This window comes from Nestor notabilis, unplaced genomic scaffold (assembly GCF_000696875.1).
Source record: "Nestor notabilis isolate BGI_N333 unplaced genomic scaffold, ASM69687v1 scaffold8174, whole genome shotgun sequence".
Lineage (NCBI taxonomy): Eukaryota > Metazoa > Chordata > Aves > Psittaciformes > Psittacidae > Nestor > Nestor notabilis.
In genome coordinates this window covers 18,346-31,098 of record NW_009926888.1, presented here as the reverse complement: position 1 = coordinate 31,098, position 12,753 = coordinate 18,346, and the positions used below count along the sequence as shown (strand labels likewise).

Genomic DNA, 12,753 nt, shown 5'->3' with positions numbered 1-12,753 from the left:
GGAAACATACTTTAGGGAAACATCATTGCTAACTCCCAAAGATCTTACAAAGGTCTCTCCTTGCACTTCTGCTGTGTGCTGGCAGCATTAATTAGACACTCAGTTATGTAATGCAACTTCAGTCTGATCTAAGAAAGTCATTCTGATGCTTTCTGGTTTATAACCTTATCCCCTATGATTTTTAACTTGCTACTTCTTTTTGCTGAAGTCCTCCAGTAGTTTGGTAGCAGAGTGCTTTTAAGTTATAGTATATCAAGTTTTACAAACTTTAAATCAACCACTAAAATCTTTCCCACTTAGGTCATGCCCCTTGATTTCAACTGATTCACACCGAAGTTTTACTGCTAATTGCTGCTAACTGAAGAATTCAACTTGCTCCTGCTGCAGCACATCTCATTACAAAGGATGGTACTAGGCTAAGAGAAAGACAATAATTCTTCTTGCCATTTGCAGATGGAAACTGGTGATCTTTGCCATCCTGCTGGGATTTTTGGGTTTGTTTTTAAGGGGTCTAAATAGAAGACAGTCTGAAATAACCCTTACACAAGAAGAGTAAGACATGAGAAGAATAATCATGTAGTGCAAAAATACCTCAGTGATGGAAATTGTAACAGAAACAGCATGTTTTTTCTGCAGATCTTTCCTCCTTCTCCTCCTAGTACTGCTTCTACAGCAGGTAAAATTTAAATGACCTCTTTCCTATCATGGCACAAACAAAAACGGTCTCCTTTGGGGGTGCTGCTTATACAGACTGGCAGGATCTTCTCCTGCTCATCCCACTTTGTGGGAAAGGTGAGTCCACTGTAAAGCTAACGTGGCAGCGAGTGCAAGCACCCTACCAAAGGTCCAGAGAGCTGAGAGAGACAATAATGAACATAATTATAGCTAGTTATTGTTTGGTCTACTTACAGCCTGATTCTATAATGCTCCTGCCAGCAGAGCTATTTTCTGTGATGTCTTTTTCATGCAGCAACCTTTCATAAATCAGAGGCAAAGCAATACTCGGCGGTTTCTCCTGCAGCCTGTTTGACAATAAAAGTTAATACTGAACCCTGGCTGTTATCAATCTTCATAAACGTGTCCATGATATAGCAAACCTGTTCCATATTACACTGAGTCTCTTACTAACGCATGCACAGGAGCAACCCGGTGGCTTAATGGATCTCCTAAATGGCTTGAAACTGGGACCCATGTTAAGTGATGAGGAAAGTTTTAAAGGAATAACTGCTTTTCTCATTTCTTTCAATAAGTGATAACATGATTATAGACTAGATTGGGTCTGGCTTGAGAAATGTGTCTTGTACTATGATAGGAATTTACACAGACAAAATAAAGACCTTGGGAAAATACACATCATGTTCAAGGAACTACAGTGAGAAGTGCAAATTATCAGTATTACCAGTTCCTTTTAGCAGAGATCTGTGTGACCAAGGATTTTGATATTCAAGCACTGAACTGCAAATCTGACAGAATTAACAAACTTATTTCAGTGGCACACACATCCTCTTAATGGCACACACATCCTCTTAAGGAGAAGAAGGGGGAATGCCTGATCTGTATTAATTTGGTTATTAACTGAAAGCAATTAGTTTACAGTGCTTACCCATGAGAAGAGGGTGCTGAGTTTGACCTTCCCACATCTGTACTGCAAGGATCCAAAAACTTTCTCTGCCTAAATATGAGGTTTACCAGGTACTGAGGAACTTGAAGCCAACTTCTGCCCCAAGCAACGTCATGCTGTGCAACCAGAGAGAAGAAACGAGTCTCCAGATTTAAAATAAAGGGAACTTGGGATAGAGCCATTACATAGATAAACTTCATCCTTAATCAATCAATCACTCAATCTATCAATCAATCAATCAATCAATCAATCCTTAATTTTGACTTTACCAAACCCTCTTCTGTAGACTGTCCAGAAGAATATCTGCAACTCTCTACCTAAAGGAGCTAAAATCCTGAATAGAAGAGCTGGTGAGCTGGCTTTCACACTGAATTTATCTGTAAAGAACTTGCTTTAAAATCTACATTGATGCTCCGACCGCATCTTTTTATTGAGAGGGTTATAACCATTTTTTGGCCAAACTACTGTGTCTAGTCAAGGCAAAGGGAAAACACTAGATGTGATGGAAGAGAAGGGAGTGCATCTCATCAGCCCATGGAAGAGCAAGATTTCACTCACAGTAAAGCAGTGTAGACAGAGAGAGTCTATTACACACGGATCTATAAAGCCCATCTCACAAAGCCTTTCGATCCTGATCTTCTTTTGCTTCCAGTAATGCATAAGGCACAGTGCAGTGTCTGCTCTGGAATATTATCTATCTTAACACACCCTAGACAGGCGAGTCCATCTTTATACAGTTTATAGCCACAGACACGGCACTTGAATGGTCTCCTTAAAGATACACATAATAGTTTCACCTATTTCTTTCAGTTCCTTCCCCCAGGCTTTAATGTGTGCTTTAAATGTTTCAGGACTCTACTTTGATTTTCTACTGCAGGCAGATGAAGGGAAAGGCAGGACAGTGAGAGAGCAGCTTTATGGTAGCTTTTCTTTAAACATTGATAAGTTTTCCAATTTCAGTTATAGATCTTCTATAGAAACACACAGCACTCGAGTTGATAAAACCCACTAACACTTCACTGCCCCATGAACAGTAATGGGGAAATATTTTTCTTACCAAACAGCTTTGTGTCTTCTCATATTCTTTCAGGGTTAGAAGGTGGTGTGCTTTTCATGCTTCCAAGTGTGCAGCCTGGCACACAAATATCAGGTCACATCTCTACAAGCCAAACTGTTTTAAAATACCAAAGCAAATCCAAAATATTTAGGAAATCGTCACTTCAAAAGCAGGAGGAAAAGAGTTTTGATTTGCTTAAGAATGAAGTTTATGTTCAAGAAAATCAGAAAATGTGTTTATCAGATACTGTAAACACCTATAGAAAATTGGTTAGGCCATTTCGTGACCAATATATGAATTTTCTCTTATAGATGTCAGGGCTCGTGCTTTAAAAATGCAGCAATAACCAGTGAAAGAACCAAAAAGCACATTCAGAAAATAATTTAGCATTTTGCACACAGTGACAGGACAAGGGAAATGGCTTGAACCTGCCAGAGGGAGACTGAGATGAGCTCTTGGGCAGAAGCTGTTCCCTGTGAGGGTGCTGAGGCGCTGGCACAGGGTGGCCAGAGAAGCTGTGGCTGCCCCATCCCTGGCAGTGTTCAAGGCCAGGTTGGACACAGGGGCTTGGAGCAACCTGCTCTAGTGGAAGGTGTCCCTGCCCGGGGCAGGGGTTGGAGCTGGAGGAGCTTTAAGGTCCCTTCAACACAAACCAGGCTGGGGTTCTATGTTTTCTTTTAAGAATGTAAATGAAACAGCAACAGGCTGCTGAGAGACTGCTGGAAGATAGAAGAACACTTCTTGCACACCCCAGGCCTCATGGACACACTGGGCTGAAACTGCTAACTCCTAACCAAGGCTCAAATCTGACTGAGACTCATCTTCATTTTGGCTGCCCTAAGCAAACACAAATATAAAAAGCAATATTGGAAGACAAACTGTAATTAAAAGCGCAGCTCCTCGCAGAGGAGGAGCCATTAGAACACAACTGTTCTCTGCATGCCTAATGTCTTACCTATTTCCCATAGTAGAAAAAGATTACACATTTTTTATACCATTTAGCCTTTTTATATCATTTTACCTTTTAGCTATGGAGTAAGGCTGGTGCAATATACCTGCCACATGCCAGGATTTTCAAGTCCAGTAATACTTCTTACTACAGGAATTAAAGTTGTACTCTTGAACACATCTTACGTGAACTAGGAGGCAACTAGACAGCTTAACTACTTCATAAAACATCTTAATACTATTTTTACACACCTGATTTTCTGAGTATGGCAGCACTTTGCAACAAAGCATACGATTTGATATTTGTTTAATGTATACTTTGACTTTACAACTGTGATTTCATTTAGATGGAGTCTAAGCAGAATGACTGTGGTATATTTTTGACCCCGATTTAGCCCAATACTACTGGAAGAGAGGGAGAAAAAAAGGAGGGAAGCCTGGTTAATTACAAGTAGTAGCAAATGAGCTGTAATGGAGGTGTTATGAATGTAACTCAGCGCGCCCAGTGCAGCAAGAGCAGCATCTGGGCATGCAGCTTCCGAAGTAATGAGATCATGCTGATGTCCTGGCATCCTGCTTTGATCACTTCATCTTGTTCAAGAGCTCTGATGGGAAAACAAAGGTCAGTGGCACTGACCTCCCTTCCCACAGCTTGCACACGCACTGGTATTAGCGACTGATCAAGGATTGCTGTCTTTCCACCCCATGATTTCAGATGGTTACATCGTTGGGGGCTTTAACTAAACAGATAGCACAACCTCCTGCCATGTGCAGTGTCATGTTCTAACATGTAGAGGTAATTGGCAATTCATTCTTCACCCTGCAACCAGACAGAAGTGCGTGCTGCTTAGAAAAATCCTACCATTAACTCTGCAAAACATGGTCCCTTCCAGAAAGGGAGGTTTGAGGCTGTGTGCTCCCAAGTGGGGGCTGTGAGATCTGTAGGCTTTGATCCTACAGATGGCTTGGAGTCATAATAAACATCGTTAGAAAAGGTATTTGTAAATCTCAGCAACAGAAGATTACAAAATACAGAACAAATTAATAATAGACTGAGTTTAACCTTCCTTGGTTTAATGCTGTAATTGGGAAATCATTTACTCGTGTTTATACAAAATCCCAACAAAGGATGCTTAAGGTATTAAAACAAGAGGCTTTACTCCCTGAGAGGGAATATGAAGCCAGATGTACCACTGCAGTGAAGAGTCAGTCCTTATAGGTTGTGAGTGGCTCACGGAGCTGCAGTCAGCAGCAAGAACTGTCCTTAATGAGAGCATCCATCAATTTTCAGGGGACTTGGTGGATTTCCAGCACACAGAACCAGGGAATGTGCCAATTTAACTGTTGGCCACTGATGTGTGAAGGAAGTTTCCCTCACTTGCTTTCATAAGGAAGACTATAAAATTACTTAATGTTTCTATGTAAGTAAATACAGAAGACTTACGGTGGGCTGAAACATGAGTATGTTGCCTTTGAACACATCAACCAGACTCACCTGAAGAGGAAAGGGATGTTCAGGTAAAGAGGCATGTTTGCCCTCATGATTATCCTACTACAACACTATCCTATAATAACTATAGAATGATAGAATCACAGAGTGGTTTGGACTGGAAAGGGCCTTAAGATCATCCAGTTCCAACCCCCTGCCACGGGCAGGGACACCTTCCACTGGAGCAGGTTGCTCAAGGCCCTTTCCAACATATCCTGCTCTACCTTCCAGAATATCTTTTGTTATATTAAGTACTAATTCATATCAAATAAAAGATTCCTAGTCAGGACTTTGTGCTTTACTACAATTAATTTCAAGATTACTTTCTCCATTCTAGACCATATAGTAGCTAACTGTGTGAGAAACTGGTGACAGCCCCAGGGGAGCCTTAATGAATGGACCTGCGACTTCTGGAAAGGAAACCAAGGGACAGAAAGGATTATGGCAAACATGGAAAGCCTTGGTTTCACCCTCTCCATTAATGTGCTAAATTTTGAATAATGGATTTTTAAAGTTAATATAACTCTTACAAAGCAATTCAATGCTTCAAACCTATTTCCTACCCAAATAAGTACATTTAAACTTCACATTACAGCTCAAATACTTCCATGAAAACACACATGCCCGTGCAAAGAGACTCATGATTTGGGGCTTAACAGAAAAACACACAGCTATTATGCCAGAATCCCCCTGCTCCCACTCGATTCAGAATGAATCTGCATCTAGCTAAAAAGTGCACAATTAATATTTCATCCTGTTGAGCACTCTCATTCCTAATGGACCATATTGATCAAAGGAAGAAAGTTAAATATCTGTGTTGCTGTAGGGTAAACTGAAGTTGTCATTTATGAAGTGATCATCGTTTCACAGGTAAATGTACTGAATAAAGGGTTTATATACTTTAGATATTGGAAAGCTGTTCAAAGGATATCCTCTTATATGGGTTTACAGAGCAACTAAGACAGGGGTAACTACTGACCCCCAAAGTCCCTCCATGAAGCCAAGCTGCCGAAGCAATAGGCAACTCTACCCAAAAGACAGAAACACGTAGTTCTTGCTTCCTCACTCTGATTCAAAGGCATGCATAAGGCATGAATGGTGCAAAGGGTTTCAAGAGTAAAGGGAATGTTTTGTCAAAGCAAAATCACTCATACAAAGCAGGAGTAGAAAGTCCACCACAGCAGCCCTCAGGTAAGTCTATGGGGACAAAACACTGGCTGAGAGGAGTGAGCAAAGAGAACGTATCCTGTTTTATTCCTTTAATATTCAAAAGGAACAGGATTTTGGATGTATGAGATAAGTAAGAAAGACTGAAAAGAGCTGTAGTCTCTTCATCGGTTTCTCCTCCTGCCTGAAGCTGCTCTACGTGTTCTGAATCTGGACTGTTTAAACCGAAAGAGGGGTGACAATGACACCCACTCTGCAAAACACCATTTACACTTGGCTCGTGAAATGCAATGCCATTAGGTATGAGACAACAGCACTGCTGACACCAACGTGAGTAGCTCTCACTGCCATGCCACCCTCTGCACGGTGTCAGCAGAACTGTCTGTGCAGCTACACTTGTGGAAACAAAAAGGGGATGGGATGAAAGAGTAGAAAGAAAAAGAAATAAGGTTCTTCAAGAAATTCTGCTGTTAAGAAAAGCCCCATGGTTTAAGCTGAGTTGATGGTATTTAACTCAATGCATTCCTTCTAGCATGGCTTACAGACACACCAGTCTTCTACTCATCTGTAGGATGCTGCGGGTAACTTGGGACCATCACCCCCAGATGTATCACATGAAAAAAGAATTCAGTATAAGAAAACTGGAGAACATTGGGGCTGTTCAGCCTGGAGAAGAGAAGCTGCTGGAGACCTTAGAGCAGCTTCAGTGTCTGAAGGGGGCTACAAGGATGCTGGAGAGGGACCTTCATCAGGGACTGTAGTGATAGGACAAGGAGTGATGGGTTCAAACTGAAACAGAAGAGATTTAGGCTAGATATAAGGATGAAATTCTTTACTTTGAGTGTTGTGATGCCCTGGCACAGGGTGCCCGGAGAAGCTGTGGCTGCCCCATCCCTGGCAGTGTTCAAGGCCAGGTTGGACACAGGGGCTTGGAGCAACCTGCTCTAGTGGAAGGTGTCCCTGCCTGTGGCAGGGGTTGGAGCTGGAGGATCTTTAAGATCCTTTCCAACCCAAACCATTCTGGGATTCTATAACATGACCATCAATAGTATCATTAGGGCAAACAATACCAAGACAACTGTTTCATGACAAAGCACTACATGTATGTGCTGTCTTTGTAAGAGAAAAGATTAAATCATTGTCTTTGGCTGAGCGAAAGGAGCTCAACAAGAAGGCAGCAAGCCTGCAGGCTCTGTCCAAGGATTTCTAAATAGCTTTCTATTTTCTGTTACTAGAGGAATACTATGTAGTATTTCATGAATAACTTATAATCTGTACTTTTAACTTTAGTTTTAAAAAGCAGCCAGTGCTAATTGAGGCAGTAAAAGAACTGCTAGAAAAGGGAGTTTCTCACCAATGGATGTGCGCAAGCAGAAACAAAGGAGTAACTATTTGCCTGGGTATCTCCAACATAGAGTTCTATGTTATAGTAGTGTGTGAGTACAACATGATAGTAATTGAAGAAACTTGCATTAGGGAACTATCAATATTCCTAATATACAGATAGTGCAGAAGGGTGCCTCAAAAGTCACCATATGTGCCCAACATCAGCAGGGTAACAAGAACAGTGAAATAAACCCACATTTCCCTGGTCTCAGTCCAATGTTGTCAATAAAAAGCTTATTTTCTCTCTAGCCTTTTAGGTGTTTTGGTGTCCACAAATCTGGCATCTCTGCTCTGCGAGACAATTCTATTTGCAGACGCAAGTGTCACTGTTATTCATTTAATGTGGCTTCATTACAAACGTCCTCAGCTTCACTTCCCAGTCCAAATGAATCTTAGGTAAAACACAACTTAAACTCCTTTTATTTCTATATATTGACAGAGAAGCATCAACCAAAACTGTGCTTTAAATTTTATTTCCAGGGAACATTAATAAACCAAGCTTTGTGATACAGAAGTCACCAATTAAAGGAAGAAACTGATGGTTTGTCATTTATTCCTCTTGACTGTATCTTAAATCATGAACAGATTTTCAAGGCTGTAATAGCTGTTGCTTGGCTATCACTGAGCCCTGACTTCCATCAGTGAGCAGAGCAATGGAAATGATTGAGGATAACGTGAACCATATTGATTTGGTTTGTAAACCTGGTTTTAAAACATTAAACTATGTGAAAATTGTACTGTGGGAAGCAGCCTGAGCAAAGCCCAAAGCTTTCGGTGTTCAATCAGAGTTGCTCCTCCAGTTCCCAAGAGGTAATACTCCTGATGGCAGGGTTCACTATAAAAAGTCTCACAGTAAGGGAATGAAACTGAATGAGGGTAGGTTTAGATTAGATATTAGAAGAAGCTCTTCCCTGTGAGGGTGCTGAGGCGCTGGCACAGGGTGCCCAGAGAAGCTGTGGCTGCCCCATCCCTGGCAGTGTTCAAGGCCAGGTTGGACACAGGGGCTTGGAGCAACCTGCTCTAGTGGAAGATGTCCCTGCCCATGGCAGGGGGTTGGAACTGGGGGAGCTTTAAGGTCCCTTCAACACAAACCAGTCTGGGATTCTACGAGTAAAACTATCAAAATCTGTAATTCAGAATAAATACCAAGATTCCAGGTGATGTGAAGAACCCTCTGTGATCAAAACTGTTAGCGCTGGATCATTTCATCCAGGAGTCTGCCCTGTTCTGTTCTCTTCCATTTGATTCTATTTCATTCTATTCCACTCCATTCTACATAAACCCTGTGTCATGATGCACAAGATCCAAAATCTGGCTCTGTTGCAGACACAGGAGTTTGGAAGTGACACGGAAGCGACACATTGAAATAACAGGAAAAAACCTCCCCCTTGCTTTGCTGTGCACAAACACCACCAAAATGAACAGTCAATCCCCAACGAGGACCTGGATTGTCTATCAGGGAACTATGTTCTTGCCAAGAAGCCAGCAGGAAGAAGCAACTCCATATTGTCTACGAGAGAGCAGTGAAGGAGAGGAATGGCAAAATACTTCAGAAAAAGCACTACTGCACAGCTCTGAAGTCTATTCTCCACCATAAGAATCAAAACCCACAGAAGAGAAAGTAAAACCACTTATTTTAGGCTGAATTTGCCCTATCTGCTTATTTCATTCCTAAATGAATAATGAAGATGTTATTTGGCTCTAGACACCGCAGGGGAATAAAATGTCACCACCGCAGCTGCCAAATTTCCCGCTCCCAGCCCTTCAAATTAAGGACAAAAACCCACAATAGAAACACACAATTTGATTAGTAAAAGTTCAGATCTTTGCCCAAAGCCCAGCTCTTCCTGTAATATCGCATTCTTTTCTTCTTGTGTAAACTTCTCATTAGAGCAGAGACATCTTCATAATAGAATAATTCTGGTTGTAATGTAACTGCGGGTAACATAACTCCTACATTAGAAAAGGCAGCATGCTCTAGTAATGTTGGTTTAATGTAATTTGTGTACTGCAGGAACTGACTGAACCTGCTCATTTAGGATTTGATCAATGTGAATTAGTGTCTTAAAGAGATGAACCATTTGATAATTCAGAATTTGATCAATGTGAACCAGGACCTCGCCGAGATAAAACATTTATCATGGACATTTTGGAGTATCAGTCTAATCCAGGCAGCACTGGAAAAGGCAATAACCAGGCATCAATAAGGACTGCAGACAAAGTACAGAAGACCTGCCAAGCTCTGTGATACAACTTGATGTGGGATATTTGTTCTCTTCCATTTTAATGGAGCGAATTATCCCTAAAGACTGATAAAGCCCCAGCTGATGTAATTTCAGGGACTAAATGAAGGGAGGAAAATCCAGGAAATATTTAAGTAATTATCCACTTCTTTTTGCTCTTGAAAAGAGATGTGGCTTCAACAGCTGAAGAAATGCAAGTGATCTCAGTAAAACTTAGCAACTAACCCTAGCCATGTTTGAACTACAGTGAGACCATTTCTCAGTGATACCACAATTAGACCTATTAATCTCGCACTTTAGAACCTGAAATCACACTGACACGCAGCACATGGGTTTATGTATTAACAAAATTTAGCAGTTCAACCTTATTTAATTCCTCTTTTACAGCCAATTAAACAAGCTCTTTAAACAAGCCGTGCTTGAAACTCTGTCCTCAATCCTCACATGCAATTAAACTGAACATGAGAAGTGCCTGGTGACACCAAAAGAGCATCATCTTTAGGTCTCACTAAATCATTCATCATTTACCCATCGAGTTACGTACAAAAGGCAGCGATAAAATAACAGCTGCTGAATTGCAACCTTCAATAAAAAGCCATGGCATTTCAAAGGGGTTTCTATAAGGAAAACTTTGGAATGATAAAGTAATATCGATATTTCATGCGCTTTATCACATCTCCCACAATTTATGCGCATACTTCAAGTACCTTTTCCTTTTCATAATGTTTTCCTCTTGGTTTTTTTAAGGCAATGGACCAAAGCTAATCAAAAAGCTCACAATAATTCGGCAGGAAATTCAGCTTCAAGTGCAAAAGCGGCACAGCAATTTTGGTAATGGCATTACAGAAAAGACGAGGCAAATAGGTGATTTCTGTTGATATCTTTAGTCTCTAGAAAATTAAGAAAAGACCAATCTCATCAAGTGTTAGGAATCTCTGATTCCCTCTCTAAATCCCTCACCTGTAAATACTCTTTATGTAGATAGATTGAAACATCCTTCAAAATGGTTTTCTTAAAGTTTTTAGACATTGCCTGAGGCTAAGGACTGGTCCCTGCTTTATCAACTGTTTGTGCAAATATGAACCCCAAAGTATTTGATTTACTGAAGAAACCATTTATATATTAGGGGGAAAAAAACAAACCCAAAGCCATTTCCCACCTCTGACCACAATAACCACTTAGAGTTATCGACATGTACTTAAAATCACAAGAAAAGCTTGTTTTGGAATAATGGAAGTGAGAATAGGCAATAATTAGATTTCAAAGCCTGAAAATACCCCACTGCAACAGAGGAAGGAGAGATTCCTCCTTGATGGGAATCTTATCACATGAATGACAATGAATAACAACCTACTGGGCTTCCTATACGGAATGGAAATCCCTCCAAATCATGCTTAAATCAGACTTGGAGTCAATGGTCATCCTGTCCCTCTTGCTCAAGGGACAGATGAATTCAGTCTTCAACATACTCTGCACCATTAACCAGTACAAAGAGTCTATATATACACCAGAGAATATTAAACAGTTCATGATACTAGAAGATAAAATCATTATCTTACAGTTAAGAACTTCATTTGTATCATTATCAGCAGCTCAAAAAGGCCTATTCTTTTGTTGCTCATGAAAACCCAAAACAAAACACAAACTGGAAGAAAATCCCTCCCTGAATCTAAAAATCTCCACAGAATAATGCATTTTATACAGCAATTTTTGGTTACTGATAGACTAAAAGGTTGTAAAAACTTCTCTCTGTATCCTTACTAAAATGACAAATGGAACCTTCTGCCTACCGGATGAACCGGGATGAAAGGGAAGAGCCCAAGGCTAAGGGTCAGAGGCACTTTGATCCATCAATTACTGTATCTTCATTTAACTATCCTCAGCACTAATAAAACTTATTTAATTTGACCTTCTGACCACTGTTCAGGGCAAAGGGAAGTTGCTCATTTAAATCTTTCACATCATGCAAGCACAGGGTGAATACTATTGCAATGCAAAGCTGGAGGTACATTTTTGGTGCTCCATTGGAGAAATAAAGTTAAGGAATGGATGTTCTGAATAGTTCATGCATCTTATCAAATATTAATTAACTAGTATCCTACTAACTGCACATCTAATTTCTATGCAGCTTATGGTTACTATGCCCTGGCTTCCAAAATCTACAAAACTCTCTCATTTCAACAACCAGCACAGATTGATGAGATCTGTAATAGTAGGAAGGGGAATTATGGTGCAATTTAATGTGGATAAGAACTCAATTAGGTGCCAGGCTTAAAAATAACTGGAGAAAAGACTTACTTGTACCGAGATGACACTTCATCAGCAGCTTTCTGGTATTGCTCTGTGGTAACTTTGTAGAACTGGGCACTCTGGAAAATTGGAAAAACCCCAAATAAATACAGATTTCATGTAATACCATTTATATACATGCTAGTATCTAGTAAACAAAGCTAATTTGGGTATTTATCCATTTAAATTGCTCAAAAAAACCCCAAACCTAACCCTCAAATCAAGTATTCTGCAAAGTTTCAGAGATAGAATCACAGAATCTTTAAGGTTGGAAAAGACCTGTAAGATCACTGAGTCCAACTGTTAACCCAGCACTGCTAAGTCCACCATTAAACCATGTGCCTAAGTGCCACATCTGTCTTTTAGATATGTCCCTGGATGGTGACTCCATGACCTTTTTTCTTTGTATTTGTTAAACTATGTGTGTCGTCTTGGTTCTGGAAGGTTATACAAAATAAATGGCTCTTACAGAGGAAACTATCATGAGACACGTAGTAAGAATCACATATTTAGCACTAGGTGCTGCTGGAGCTTTTGAAATATCTCCATTAGA

At 40.4% G+C, this 12,753-nt stretch overlaps 1 long non-coding RNA gene across 1 annotated transcript in view; it reads right to left on the bottom strand.

Moving 5' to 3' along the window:
* Positions 1-12,277, bottom strand: part of LOC104405174 — a 29,925-nt gene extending 17,648 nt beyond the window's left edge. The window contains exon 1 of the long non-coding RNA XR_719909.1: positions 12,210-12,277. This is a non-coding gene — a long non-coding RNA (uncharacterized LOC104405174). The remainder of the gene's footprint in view (positions 1-12,209) is intronic.
* Between the last annotated feature and the right edge of the window lie 476 nt (positions 12,278-12,753).